We start from the raw sequence: 14897 nt of genomic DNA on the forward strand, positions 1-14897 counted from the left end.
GTACATTTTCCTTCCACTCCTGCAATGGGTGAGGTAGTTCCTACATGTTCAAAACTCCAATTAACCCTTACCACAGGTGATCTTACATACATCTCTGCAGTCTTCATGCAGTTGTGTAAGCGTCCATGCAGATCTCTCTTGCACCTGACAATACACAGTCTCCAGAAACACACTCTTAACACACAGGCAGCTGTTTCTCCTGCACTCCCATGCTTACTATTCAGCACTGTGTGGTATTTCAGATAGCAGTGTATAACGCTAACACATTCAACATCACCAAGGCCCATTTCCTTTGCTCTAGTCTAATCACTCACCCAGGTTCCACATGCTCATGGTCTCAAGTAGCTGTTAGGACATGTGCTCTTTTATGCCTCTCTAAACTATAAGGAAAATGTGTCAGGCTGTTACAGTAATTATCACTTGCTCTACCACAGTGGTAAATGTGCTTTGAAATTACCACTCAAATATCGTTTTCCGCCAGGAATCACACCATGAGTCTGTGTGCACACAGGAATTGTTGTCAGAGATTTAATTTGTGTTGCTCTTGTTCTGTAAGACTTGCACTCGTAGGAAAGGGGCAGCTTGTTTTCTTGAACTGTGATGGTTAGCATTCAGCACAAATCACTATCTCACAGATGAGAGGCAAATGGTAACACATTTGAAAACAACAGGGTAGATTTTCCTTCCACTCCTGCAATGGGTGAGGTAGTTCCTACATGTTCAAAACTCCAATTAACCCTTACCACAGGTTATCTTACATACATCTCTGCAGTCTTCATGCAGTTGTGTAAGCGTCCATGCAGATCTCTCTTGCACCTGACAATACACAGTCTCCAGAAACACACTCTTAGCACACAGGCAGCTGCTTCTCCTGCATTCCCATGCTTACTATTCAGCACTGTGTGGTATTTCAGATAGCAGTGTGTAACGCTAACACATTCAACATCACCAAGGCTCATTTCCTTTGCTCTAGGCTAATCACTCACCCAGGTTCCACATGCTCATGGTCTCAAGTAGCTGTTAGGACATGTGCTCTTTTCTGCCTCTCTAAAATATAAGGAAAATGTGTAAGGCTGTTACAGTAATTATCACTTGCTCTACCACAGTAGTAAATGTGCTCTGAAATTGCCAATCAAATATCGTTTTCTGCCTAGAATCACACCATGAGTCTGTGTGCACACAGGAATTGTTGTCAGAGATTTAATCCGTGTTGCTCTTGTTCTGGACGACTTGCACTCGTAGGAAAGGGGCAGCTTGTTTTCTTGAACTATGATGGTTAGCATTCAGCACAAATCACTATCTCACAGATGAGAGGCAAATGGTCACACATTTGAAAACAACAGGGTACATTTTCCTTCCACTCCTGCAATGGGTGAGGTAGTTCCTACATGTTCAAAACTCCAATTAACCCTTACCACAGGTGATCTTACATACATCTCTGCAGTCTTCATGCAGTTGTGTAAGCGTCCATGCAGATCTCTCTTGCACCTGACAATACACAGTCTCCAGAAACACACAGGCAGCTGCTTCTCCTGCATTCCCATGCTTACTATTCAGCACTGTGTGGTATTTCAGATAGCAGTGTGTAACGCTAACACATTCAACATCACCAAGGCTCATTTCCTTTGCTCTAGTCTAATCCCTCACCCAGGTTCCACATGCTCATGGTCTCAAGTAGCTGCTAGGAGATGTGCTCTTTTCTGCCTCTCTAAACTATAAGGAAAATGTGTCAGGCTGTTACAGTAATTATCACTTGCTCAACCACAGTGGTAAATGTGCTTTGAAATTGCGTATCAAATATCGTTTTCTGCCTAGAATCACACCATGAGTCTGTGTGCACACAGGAATTGTTGTCAGAGATTTAATTTGTGTTGCTCTTGTTCTGTAAGACTTGCACTCGTAGGAAAGTGGCAGCTTGTTTTCTTGAACTGTGATGGTTAGCATTCAGCACAAATCACTATCTCACAGATGAGAGGCAAATGGTAACACATTTGAAAACAACAGGGTAGATTTTCCTTCCACTCCTGCAATGGGTGAGGTAGTTCCTACATGTTCAAAACTCCAATTAACCCTTACCACAGGTGCTCTTACATACATCTCTGCAGTCTTCATGCAGTTGTGTAAGCGTCCATGCAGATCTCTCTTGCACCTGACAATACACAGTCTCCAGAAACACACTCTTAGCACACAGGCAGCTGTTTCTCCTGCACTCCCATGCTTACTATTCAGCTCTGTGTGGTATTTCAGATAGCAGTGTGTAACGCTAACACATTCAACATCACCAAGGCTCATTTCCTTTGCTCTAGTCTAATCACTCACCCAGGTTCCACATGCTCATGGTCTCAAGTAGCTGTTAGGACATGTGCTCTTTTCTGCCTCTCTAAACTATAAGCAAAATGTGTCAGGCTGTTACAGTAATTATCACTTGCTCTACCACAATAGTAAATGTGCTTTGAAATTGCCAATCAAATATCGTTGTCCGCCTAGAATCACACCATGAGTCTGTGTGCACACAGGAATTGTTGTCAGAGATTTAATTCGTGTTGCTCTTGTTCTGTAAGACTTGCACTCGTAGGAAAGTGGCAGCTTGTTTTCTTGACCTGTGATGGTTAGCATTCAGCACAAATCACTATCTCACAGATGAGAGGCAAATGGTAACACATTTGAAAACAACAGGGTAGATTTTCCTTCCACTCCTGCAATGGGTGAGGTAGTTCCTACATGTTCAAAACTCCAATTAACCCTTACCACAGGTGATCTTACATACATCTCTGCAGTCTTCATGCAGTTGTGTAAGCGTCCATGCAGATCTCTCTTGCACCTGACAATACACAGTCTCCAGAAACACACTCTTAGCACACAGGCAGCTGTTTCTCCTGCACTCCCATGCTTACTATTCAGCACTGTGTGGTATTTCAGATAGCAGTGTGTAACGCTAACACATTCAACATCACCAAGGCTCATTTCCTTTGCTCTAGTCTAATCACTCACCCAGGTTCCACATGCTCATGGTCTCAAGTAGCTGTTAGGACATGTGCTCTTTTCTGCCTCTCTAAACTATAAGCAAAATGTGTCAGGCTGTTACAGTAATTATCACTTGCTCTACCACAGTAGTAAATGTGCTTTGAAATTGCCAATCAAATATCGTTTTCCGCCTAGAATCACACCATGAGTCTGTGTGCACACAGGAATTGTTGTCAGAGATTTAATTCGTGTTGCTCTTGTTCTGTAAGACTTGCACTTGTAGGAAAGGGGCAGCTTGCTTTTTTGAACTGTGATGGTTAGCATTCAGCACAAATCACTATCTCACAGATGAGAGGCAAATGGTAACACATTTGAAAACAACAGGGTAGATTTTCCTTCCACTCCTGCAATGGGTGAGGTAGTTCCTACATGTTCAAAACTCCAATTAACCCTTACCACAGGTGATCTTACATACATCTTTGCAGTCTTCATGCAGTTGTGTAAGCGTCCATGCAGATCTCTCTTGCACCTGACAATACACAGTCTCCAGAAACACACTCTTAGCACACAGGCAGCTGCTTCTCCTGCATTCCCATGCTTACTATTCAGCACTGTGTGGTATTTCAGATAGCAGTGTGTAACGCTAACACATTCAACATCACCAAGGCTCATTTCCTTTGCTCTAGTCTAATCACTCACCCAGGTTCCACATGCTCATGGTCTCAAGTAGCTGTTAGGACATGTGCTCTTTTCTGCCTCTCTAAACTATAAGGAAAATGTGTCAGGCTGTTACAGTAATTATCACTTGCTCTACCACAGTAGTAAATGTGCTTTGAAATTGCCAATCAAATATCGTTTTCCGCCTAGAATCACACCATGAGTCTGTGTGCACACAGGAATTGTTGTCAGAGATTTAATTCGTGTTGCTCTTGTTCTGTAAGACTTGCACTCATAGGAAAGGGGCAGCTTGTTTTCTTGAACTGTGATGGTTAGCATTCAGCACAAATCACTATCTCACAGATGAGAGGCAAATGGTAACACATTTGAAAACAGCAGGTATATTTTCCTTCCACTCCTGCAATGGGTGAGGTAGTTCCTACATGTTCAAAACTCCAATTAATCCTTACCACAGGTGATCTTACATACATCTCTGCAGTCTTCATGCAGTTGTGCAAGCGTCCATGCAGATCTCTCTTGCACCTGACAATACACAGTCTCCAGAAACACACTCTTAGCACACAGGCAGCTGCTTCTCCTGCATTCCCATGCTTACTATTCAGCACTGTGTGGTATTTCAGATAGCAGTGTGTAACGCTAACACATTCAACATTACCAAGGCTCATTTCCTTTGCTCTAGTCTAATCACTCACCGAGGTTCCACATGCTCATGGTCTCAAGTAGCTGTTAGGACATGTGCTCTTTTCTGCCTCTCTAAACTATAAGCAAAATGTGTCAGGCTGTTACAGTAATTATCACTTGCTCTACCACAGTAGTAAATGTGCTTTGAAATTGCCAATCAAATATCGTTTTCCGCCTAGAATCACACCATGAGTCTGTGTGCACACAGGAATTGCTGTCAGAGATTTAATTCGTGTTGCTCTTGTTCTGTAAGACTTGCACTCGTGGGAAAGGGGCAGCTTGTTTTCTTGAACTGTGATGGTTAGCATTCAGCACAAATCACTATATCACAGATGAGAGGCAAATGGTAACACATTTGAAAACAACAGGGTAGATTTTCCTTCCACTCCTGCAATGGGTGAGGTAGTTCCTACATGTTCAAAACTCCAATTAACCCTTACCACAGGTGATCTTACATACATCTCTGCAGTCTTCATGCAGTTGTGTAAGCGTCCATGCAGATCTCTCTTGCACCTGACAATACACAGTCTCCAGAAACACACAGGCAGCTGCTTCTCCTGCATTCCCATGCTTACTATTCAGCACTGTGTGGTATTTCAGATAGCAGTGTGTAACGCTAACACATTCAACATCACCAAGGCTCATTTCCTTTGCTCTAGTCTAATCACTCACCCAGGTTCCACATGCTCATGGTCTCAAGTAGCTGCTAGGACATATGCTCTTTTCTGCCTCTCTAAACTATAAGGAAAATGTGTCAGGCTGTTACAGTAATTATCACTTGCTCTACCACAGTGGTAAATGTGCTCTGAAATTGCCTATCAAATATCGTTTTCTGCCTAGAATCACACCATGAGTCTGTGTGCACACAGGAATTGTTGTCAGAGATTTAATTTGTGTTGCTCTTGTTCTGTAAGACTTGCACTCGTAGGAAAGTGGCAGCTTGCTTTCTTGAACTGTGATGGTTAGCATTCAGCACAAATCACTATCTCACAGATGAGAGGCAAATGGTAACACATTTGAAAACAACAGGGTAGATTTTCCTTCCACTCCTGCAATGGGTGAGGTAGTTCCTACATGTTCAAAACTCCAATTAACCCTTACCACAGGTGATCTTACATACATCTCTGCAGTCTTCATGCAGTTGTGTAAGCGTCCATGCAGATCTCTCTTGCACCTGACAATACACAGTCTCCAGAAACACACTCTTAGCACACAGGCAGCTGTTTCTCCTGCACTCCCATGCTTACTATTCAGCTCTGTGTGGTATTTCAGATAGCAGTGTGTAACGCTAACACATTCAACATCACCAAGGCTCATTTCCTTTGCTCTAGTCTAATCACTCACCCAGGTTCCACATGCTCATGGTCTCAAGTAGCCGTTAGGACATGTGCTCTTTTCTGCCTCTCTAAACTATAAGCAAAATGTGTCAGGCTGTTACAGTAATTATCACTTGCTCTACCACAATAGTAAATGTGCTTTGAAATTGCCAATCAAATATCGTTGTCCGCCTAGAATCACACCATGAGTCTGTGTGCACACAGGAATTGTTGTCAGAGATTTAATTCGTGTTGCTCTTGTTCTGTAAGACTTGCACTCGTAGGAAAGTGGCAGCTTGTTTTCTTGAACTGTGATGGTTAGCATTCAGCACAAATCACTATCTCACAGATGAGAGGCAAATGGTAACACATTTGAAAACAACAGGGTAGATTTCCCTTCCACTCCTGCAATGGGTGAGGTAGTTCCTACATGTTCAAAACTCCAATTAACCCTTACCACAGGTGATCTTACATACATCTCTGCAGTCTTCTTGCAGTTGTGTAAGCGTCCATGCAGATCTCTCTTGCACCTGACAATACAGAGTCTCCAGAAACACACTCTTAGCACACAGGCAGCTGTTTCTCCTGCACTCCCATGCTTACTATTCAGCACTGTGTGGTATTTCAGATAGCAGTGTGTAACGCTAACAGATTCAACATCACCAAGGCTCATTTCCTTTGCTCTAGTCTAATCACTCACCCAGGTTCCACATGCTCATGGTCTCAAGTAGCTGTTAGGACATGTGCTATTTTCTGCCTCTCTAAACTATAAGCAAAATGTGTCAGGCTGTTACAGTAATTATCACTTGCTCTACCACAGTAGTAAATGTGCTTTGAAATTGCCAATCAAATATCGTTTTCCGCCTAGAATCACACCATGAGTCTGTGTGCACACAGGAATTGTTGTCAGAGATTTAATTCGTGTTGCTCTTGTTCTGTAAGACTTGCACTCGTAGGAAAGGGGCAGCTTGCTTTTTTGAACTGTGATGGTTAGCATTCAGCACAAATCACTATCTCACAGATGAGAGGCAAATGGTAACACATTTGAAAACAACAGGGTCGATTTTCCTTCCACTCCTGCAATGGGTGAGGTAGTTCCTACATGTTCAAAACTCCAATTAACCCTTACCACAGGTGATCTTACATACATCTCTGCAGTCTTCATGCAGTTGTGTAAGCGTCCATGCAGATCTCTCTTGCACCTGACAATACACAGTCTCCAGAAACACACTCTTAGCACACAGGCAGCTGTTTCTCCTGCACTCCCATGCTTACTATTCAGCACTGTGTGGTATTTCAGATAGCAGTGTGTAACGCTAACACATTCAACATCACCAAGGCTCATTTCCTTTGCTCTAGTCTAATCACTCACCCAGGTTCCACATGCTCATGGTCTCAAGTAGCTGTTAGGACATGTGCTCTTTTCTGCCTCTCTAAACTATAAGCAAAATGTGTCAGGCTGTTACAGTAATTATCACTTGCTCTACCACAGTAGTAAATGTGCTTTGAAATTGCCAATCAAATATCGTTTTCCGCCTAGAATCACACCATGAGTCTGTGTGCACACAGGAATTGTTGTCAGAGATTTAATTCGTGTTGCTCTTGTTCTGTAAGACTTGCACTCGTAGGAAAGGGGCAGCTTGCTTTTTTGAACTGTGATGGTTAGCATTCAGCACAAATCACTATCTCACAGATGAGAGGCAAATGGTAACACATTTGAAAACAACAGGGTAGATTTTCCTTCCACTCCTGCAATGGGTGAGGTAGTTCCTACATGTTCAAAACTCCAATTAACCCTTACCACAGGTGCTCTTACATACATCTCTGCAGTCTTCATGCAGTTGTGTAAGCGTCCATGCAGATCTCTCTTGCACCTGACAATACACAGTCTCCAGAAACACACTCTTAGCACACAGGCAGCTGTTTCTCCTGCACTCCCATGCTTACTATTCAGCTCTGTGTGGTATTTCAGATAGCAGTGTGTAACGCTAACACATTCAACATCACCAAGGCTCATTTCCTTTGCTCTAGTCTAATCACTCACCCAGGTTCCACATGCTCATGGTCTCAAGTAGCTGTTAGGACATGTGCTCTTTTCTGCCTCTCTAAACTATAAGCAAAATGTGTCAGGCTGTTACAGTAATTATCACTTGCTCTACCACAATAGTAAATGTGCTTTGAAATTGCCAATCAAATATCGTTGTCCGCCTAGAATCACACCATGAGTCTGTGTGCACACAGGAATTGTTGTCAGAGATTTAATTCGTGTTGCTCTTGTTCTGTAAGACTTGCACTCGTAGGAAAGTGGCAGCTTGTTTTCTTGACCTGTGATGGTTAGCATTCAGCACAAATCACTATCTCACAGATGAGAGGCAAATGGTAACACATTTGAAAACAACAGGGTAGATTTTCCTTCCACTCCTGCAATGGGTGAGGTAGTTCCTACATGTTCAAAACTCCAATTAACCCTTACCACAGGTGATCTTACATACATCTCTGCAGTCTTCATGCAGTTGTGTAAGCGTCCATGCAGATCTCTCTTGCACCTGACAATACACAGTCTCCAGAAACACACTCTTAGCACACAGGCAGCTGTTTCTCCTGCACTCCCATGCTTACTATTCAGCACTGTGTGGTATTTCAGATAGCAGTGTGTAACGCTAACACATTCAACATCACCAAGGCTCATTTCCTTTGCTCTAGTCTAATCACTCACCCAGGTTCCACATGCTCATGGTCTCAAGTAGCTGTTAGGACATGTGCTCTTTTCTGCCTCTCTAAACTATAAGCAAAATGTGTCAGGCTGTTACAGTAATTATCACTTGCTCTACCACAGTAGTAAATGTGCTTTGAAATTGCCAATCAAATATCGTTTTCCGCCTAGAATCACACCATGAGTCTGTGTGCACACAGGAATTGTTGTCAGAGATTTAATTCGTGTTGCTCTTGTTCTGTAAGACTTGCACTTGTAGGAAAGGGGCAGCTTGCTTTTTTGAACTGTGATGGTTAGCATTCAGCACAAATCACTATCTCACAGATGAGAGGCAAATGGTAACACATTTGAAAACAACAGGGTAGATTTTCCTTCCACTCCTGCAATGGGTGAGGTAGTTCCTACATGTTCAAAACTCCAATTAACCCTTACCACAGGTGATCTTACATACATCTTTGCAGTCTTCATGCAGTTGTGTAAGCGTCCATGCAGATCTCTCTTGCACCTGACAATACACAGTCTCCAGAAACACACTCTTAGCACACAGGCAGCTGCTTCTCCTGCATTCCCATGCTTACTATTCAGCACTGTGTGGTATTTCAGATAGCAGTGTGTAACGCTAACACATTCAACATCACCAAGGCTCATTTCCTTTGCTCTAGTCTAATCACTCACCCAGGTTCCACATGCTCATGGTCTCAAGTAGCTGTTAGGACATGTGCTCTTTTCTGCCTCTCTAAACTATAAGGAAAATGTGTCAGGCTGTTACAGTAATTATCACTTGCTCTACCACAGTAGTAAATGTGCTTTGAAATTGCCAATCAAATATCGTTTTCCGCCTAGAATCACACCATGAGTCTGTGTGCACACAGGAATTGTTGTCAGAGATTTAATTCGTGTTGCTCTTGTTCTGTAAGACTTGCACTCATAGGAAAGGGGCAGCTTGTTTTCTTGAACTGTGATGGTTAGCATTCAGCACAAATCACTATCTCACAGATGAGAGGCAAATGGTAACACATTTGAAAACAGCAGGTATATTTTCCTTCCACTCCTGCAATGGGTGAGGTAGTTCCTACATGTTCAAAACTCCAATTAATCCTTACCACAGGTGATCTTACATACATCTCTGCAGTCTTCATGCAGTTGTGCAAGCGTCCATGCAGATCTCTCTTGCACCTGACAATACACAGTCTCCAGAAACACACTCTTAGCACACAGGCAGCTGCTTCTCCTGCATTCCCATGCTTACTATTCAGCACTGTGTGGTATTTCAGATAGCAGTGTGTAACGCTAACACATTCAACATTACCAAGGCTCATTTCCTTTGCTCTAGTCTAATCACTCACCGAGGTTCCACATGCTCATGGTCTCAAGTAGCTGTTAGGACATGTGCTCTTTTCTGCCTCTCTAAACTATAAGCAAAATGTGTCAGGCTGTTACAGTAATTATCACTTGCTCTACCACAGTAGTAAATGTGCTTTGAAATTGCCAATCAAATATCGTTTTCCGCCTAGAATCACACCATGAGTCTGTGTGCACACAGGAATTGCTGTCAGAGATTTAATTCGTGTTGCTCTTGTTCTGTAAGACTTGCACTCGTGGGAAAGGGGCAGCTTGTTTTCTTGAACTGTGATGGTTAGCATTCAGCACAAATCACTATATCACAGATGAGAGGCAAATGGTAACACATTTGAAAACAACAGGGTAGATTTTCCTTCCACTCCTGCAATGGGTGAGGTAGTTCCTACATGTTCAAAACTCCAATTAACCCTTACCACAGGTGATCTTACATACATCTCTGCAGTCTTCATGCAGTTGTGTAAGCGTCCATGCAGATCTCTCTTGCACCTGACAATACACAGTCTCCAGAAACACACAGGCAGCTGCTTCTCCTGCATTCCCATGCTTACTATTCAGCACTGTGTGGTATTTCAGATAGCAGTGTGTAACGCTAACACATTCAACATCACCAAGGCTCATTTCCTTTGCTCTAGTCTAATCACTCACCCAGGTTCCACATGCTCATGGTCTCAAGTAGCTGCTAGGACATATGCTCTTTTCTGCCTCTCTAAACTATAAGGAAAATGTGTCAGGCTGTTACAGTAATTATCACTTGCTCTACCACAGTGGTAAATGTGCTCTGAAATTGCCTATCAAATATCGTTTTCTGCCTAGAATCACACCATGAGTCTGTGTGCACACAGGAATTGTTGTCAGAGATTTAATTTGTGTTGCTCTTGTTCTGTAAGACTTGCACTCGTAGGAAAGTGGCAGCTTGCTTTCTTGAACTGTGATGGTTAGCATTCAGCACAAATCACTATCTCACAGATGAGAGGCAAATGGTAACACATTTGAAAACAACAGGGTAGATTTTCCTTCCACTCCTGCAATGGGTGAGGTAGTTCCTACATGTTCAAAACTCCAATTAACCCTTACCACAGGTGATCTTACATACATCTCTGCAGTCTTCATGCAGTTGTGTAAGCGTCCATGCAGATCTCTCTTGCACCTGACAATACACAGTCTCCAGAAACACACTCTTAGCACACAGGCAGCTGTTTCTCCTGCACTCCCATGCTTACTATTCAGCTCTGTGTGGTATTTCAGATAGCAGTGTGTAACGCTAACACATTCAACATCACCAAGGCTCATTTCCTTTGCTCTAGTCTAATCACTCACCCAGGTTCCACATGCTCATGGTCTCAAGTAGCCGTTAGGACATGTGCTCTTTTCTGCCTCTCTAAACTATAAGCAAAATGTGTCAGGCTGTTACAGTAATTATCACTTGCTCTACCACAATAGTAAATGTGCTTTGAAATTGCCAATCAAATATCGTTGTCCGCCTAGAATCACACCATGAGTCTGTGTGCACACAGGAATTGTTGTCAGAGATTTAATTCGTGTTGCTCTTGTTCTGTAAGACTTGCACTCGTAGGAAAGTGGCAGCTTGTTTTCTTGAACTGTGATGGTTAGCATTCAGCACAAATCACTATCTCACAGATGAGAGGCAAATGGTAACACATTTGAAAACAACAGGGTAGATTTCCCTTCCACTCCTGCAATGGGTGAGGTAGTTCCTACATGTTCAAAACTCCAATTAACCCTTACCACAGGTGATCTTACATACATCTCTGCAGTCTTCTTGCAGTTGTGTAAGCGTCCATGCAGATCTCTCTTGCACCTGACAATACAGAGTCTCCAGAAACACACTCTTAGCACACAGGCAGCTGTTTCTCCTGCACTCCCATGCTTACTATTCAGCACTGTGTGGTATTTCAGATAGCAGTGTGTAACGCTAACAGATTCAACATCACCAAGGCTCATTTCCTTTGCTCTAGTCTAATCACTCACCCAGGTTCCACATGCTCATGGTCTCAAGTAGCTGTTAGGACATGTGCTATTTTCTGCCTCTCTAAACTATAAGCAAAATGTGTCAGGCTGTTACAGTAATTATCACTTGCTCTACCACAGTAGTAAATGTGCTTTGAAATTGCCAATCAAATATCGTTTTCCGCCTAGAATCACACCATGAGTCTGTGTGCACACAGGAATTGTTGTCAGAGATTTAATTCGTGTTGCTCTTGTTCTGTAAGACTTGCACTCGTAGGAAAGGGGCAGCTTGCTTTTTTGAACTGTGATGGTTAGCATTCAGCACAAATCACTATCTCACAGATGAGAGGCAAATGGTAACACATTTGAAAACAACAGGGTCGATTTTCCTTCCACTCCTGCAATGGGTGAGGTAGTTCCTACATGTTCAAAACTCCAATTAACCCTTACCACAGGTGATCTTACATACATCTCTGCAGTCTTCATGCAGTTGTGTAAGCGTCCATGCAGATCTCTCTTGCACCTGACAATACACAGTCTCCAGAAACACACTCTTAGCACACAGGCAGCTGTTTCTCCTGCACTCCCATGCTTACTATTCAGCACTGTGTGGTATTTCAGATAGCAGTGTGTAACGCTAACACATTCAACATCACCAAGGCTCATTTCCTTTGCTCTAGTCTAATCACTCACCCAGGTTCCACATGCTCATGGTCTCAAGTAGCTGTTAGGACATGTGCTCTTTTCTGCCTCTCTAAACTATAAGCAAAATGTGTCAGGCTGTTACAGTAATTATCACTTGCTCTACCACAGTAGTAAATGTGCTTTGAAATTGCCAATCAAATATCGTTTTCCGCCTAGAATCACACCATGAGTCTGTGTGCACACAGGAATTGTTGTCAGAGATTTAATTTGTGTTGCTCTTGTTCTGTAAGACTTGCACTCGTAGGAAAGGGGCAGCTTGCTTTTTTGAACTGTGATGGTTAGCATTCAGCACAAATCACTATCTCACAGATGAGAGGCAAATGGTAACACATTTGAAAACAACAGGGTACATTTTCCTTCCACTCCTGCAATGGGTGAGGTAGTTCCTACATGTTCAAAACTCCAATTAACCCTTACCACAGGTGATCTTACATACATCTCTGCAGTCTTCATGCAGTTGTGCAAGCCTCCATGCAGATCTCTCTTGCACCTGACAATACACAGTCTCCAGAAACACTCTCTTAGCACACAGGCAGCTGCTTCTCCTGCATTCCCATGCTTACTATTCAGCACCGTGTGGTATTTCAGATAGAAGTGTGCAACGCTAACACATTCAACATCACCAAGGCTCATTTCCTTTGCTCTAGTCTAATCACTCACCCAGGTTCCACATGCTCATGGTCTCAAGTAGCTGTTAGGACATGTGCTCTTTTCTGCCTCTCTAAACTATAAGGAAAATGTGTCAGGCTGTTACAGTAATTATCACTTGCTCTACCACAGTAGTAAATGTGCTTTGAAATTGCCAATCAAATATCGTTTTCCGCCTAGAATCACACCATGAGTCTGTGTGCACACAGGAATTGTTGTCAGAGATTTAATTCGTGTTGCACTTGTTCTGTAAGACTTGCACTCATAGGAAAGGGGCAGCTTGTTTTCTTGAACTGTGATGGTTAGCATTCAGCACAAATCACTATCTCACAGATGAGAGGCAAATGGTAACACATTTGAAAACAGCAGGTATATTTTCCTTCCACTCCTGCAATGGGTGAGGTAGTTCCTACATGTTCAAAACTCCAATTAATCCTTACCACAGGTGATCTTACATACATCTCTGCAGTCTTCATGCAGTTGTGCAAGCGTCCATGCAGATCTCTCTTGCACCTGACAATACACAGTCTCCAGAAACACACTCTTAGCACACAGGCAGCTGTTTCTCCTGCACTCCCATGCTTACTATTCAGCTCTGTGTGGTATTTCAGATAGCAGTGTGTAACGCTAACACATTCAACATCACCAAGGCTCATTTCCTTTGCTCTAGTCTAATCACTCACCCAGGTTCCACATGCTCATGGTCTCAAGTAGCTGTTAGGACATGTGCTCTTTTCTGCCTCTCTAAACTATAAGCAAAATGTGTCAGGCTGTTACAGTAATTATCACTTGCTCTACCACAATAGTAAATGTGCTTTGAAATTGCCAATCAAATATCGTTGTCCGCCTAGAATCACACCATGAGTCTGTGTGCACACAGGAATTGTTGTCAGAGATTTAATTCGTGTTGCTCTTGTTCTGTAAGACTTGCACTCGTAGGAAAGTGGCAGCTTGTTTTCTTGAACTGTGATGGTTAGCATTCAGCACAAATCACTATCTCACAGATGAGAGGCAAATGGTAACACATTTGAAAACAACAGGGTAGATTTTCCTTCCACTCCTGCAATGGGTGAGGTAGTTCCTACATGTTCAAAACTCCAATTAACCCTTACCACAGGTGATCTTACATACATCTCTGCAGTCTTCATGCAGTTGTGTAAGCGTCCATGCAGATCTCTCTTGCACCTGACAATACACAGTCTCCAGAAACACACTCTTAGCACACAGGCAGCTGTTTCTCCTGCACTCCCATGCTTACTATTCAGCACTGTGTGGTATTTCAGATAGCAGTGTGTAACGCTAACACATTCAACATCACCAAGGCTCATTTCCTTTGCTCTAGTCTAATCACTCACCCAGGTTCCACATGCTCATGGTCTCAAGTAGCTGTTAGGACATGTGCTCTTTTCTGCCTCTCTAAACTATAAGCAAAATGTGTCAGGCTGTTACAGTAATTATCACTTGCTCTACCACAGTAGTAAATGTGCTTTGAAATTGCCAATCAAATATCGTTTTCCGCCTAGAATCACACCATGAGTCTGTGTGCACACAGGAATTGTTGTCAGAGATTTAATTCGTGTTGCTCTTGTTCTGTAAGACTTGCACTCGTAGGAAAGGGGCAGCTTGCTTTTTTGAACTGTGATGGTTAGCATTCAGCACAAATCACTATCTCACAGATGAGAGGCAAATGGTAACACATTTGAAAACAACAGGGTACATTTTCCTTCCACTCCTGCAATGGGTGAGGTAGTTCCTACATGTTCAAAACTCCAATTAACCCTTACCACAGGTGATCTTACATACATCTCTGCAGTCTTCATGCAGTTGTGCAAGCGTCCATGCAGATCTCTCTTGCACCTGAC

This window comes from Triturus cristatus, chromosome 1_1 (genome assembly GCF_964204655.1).
Source record: "Triturus cristatus chromosome 1_1, aTriCri1.1, whole genome shotgun sequence".
In the NCBI taxonomy this organism is placed as follows: Eukaryota; Metazoa; Chordata; class Amphibia; order Caudata; family Salamandridae; genus Triturus; species Triturus cristatus.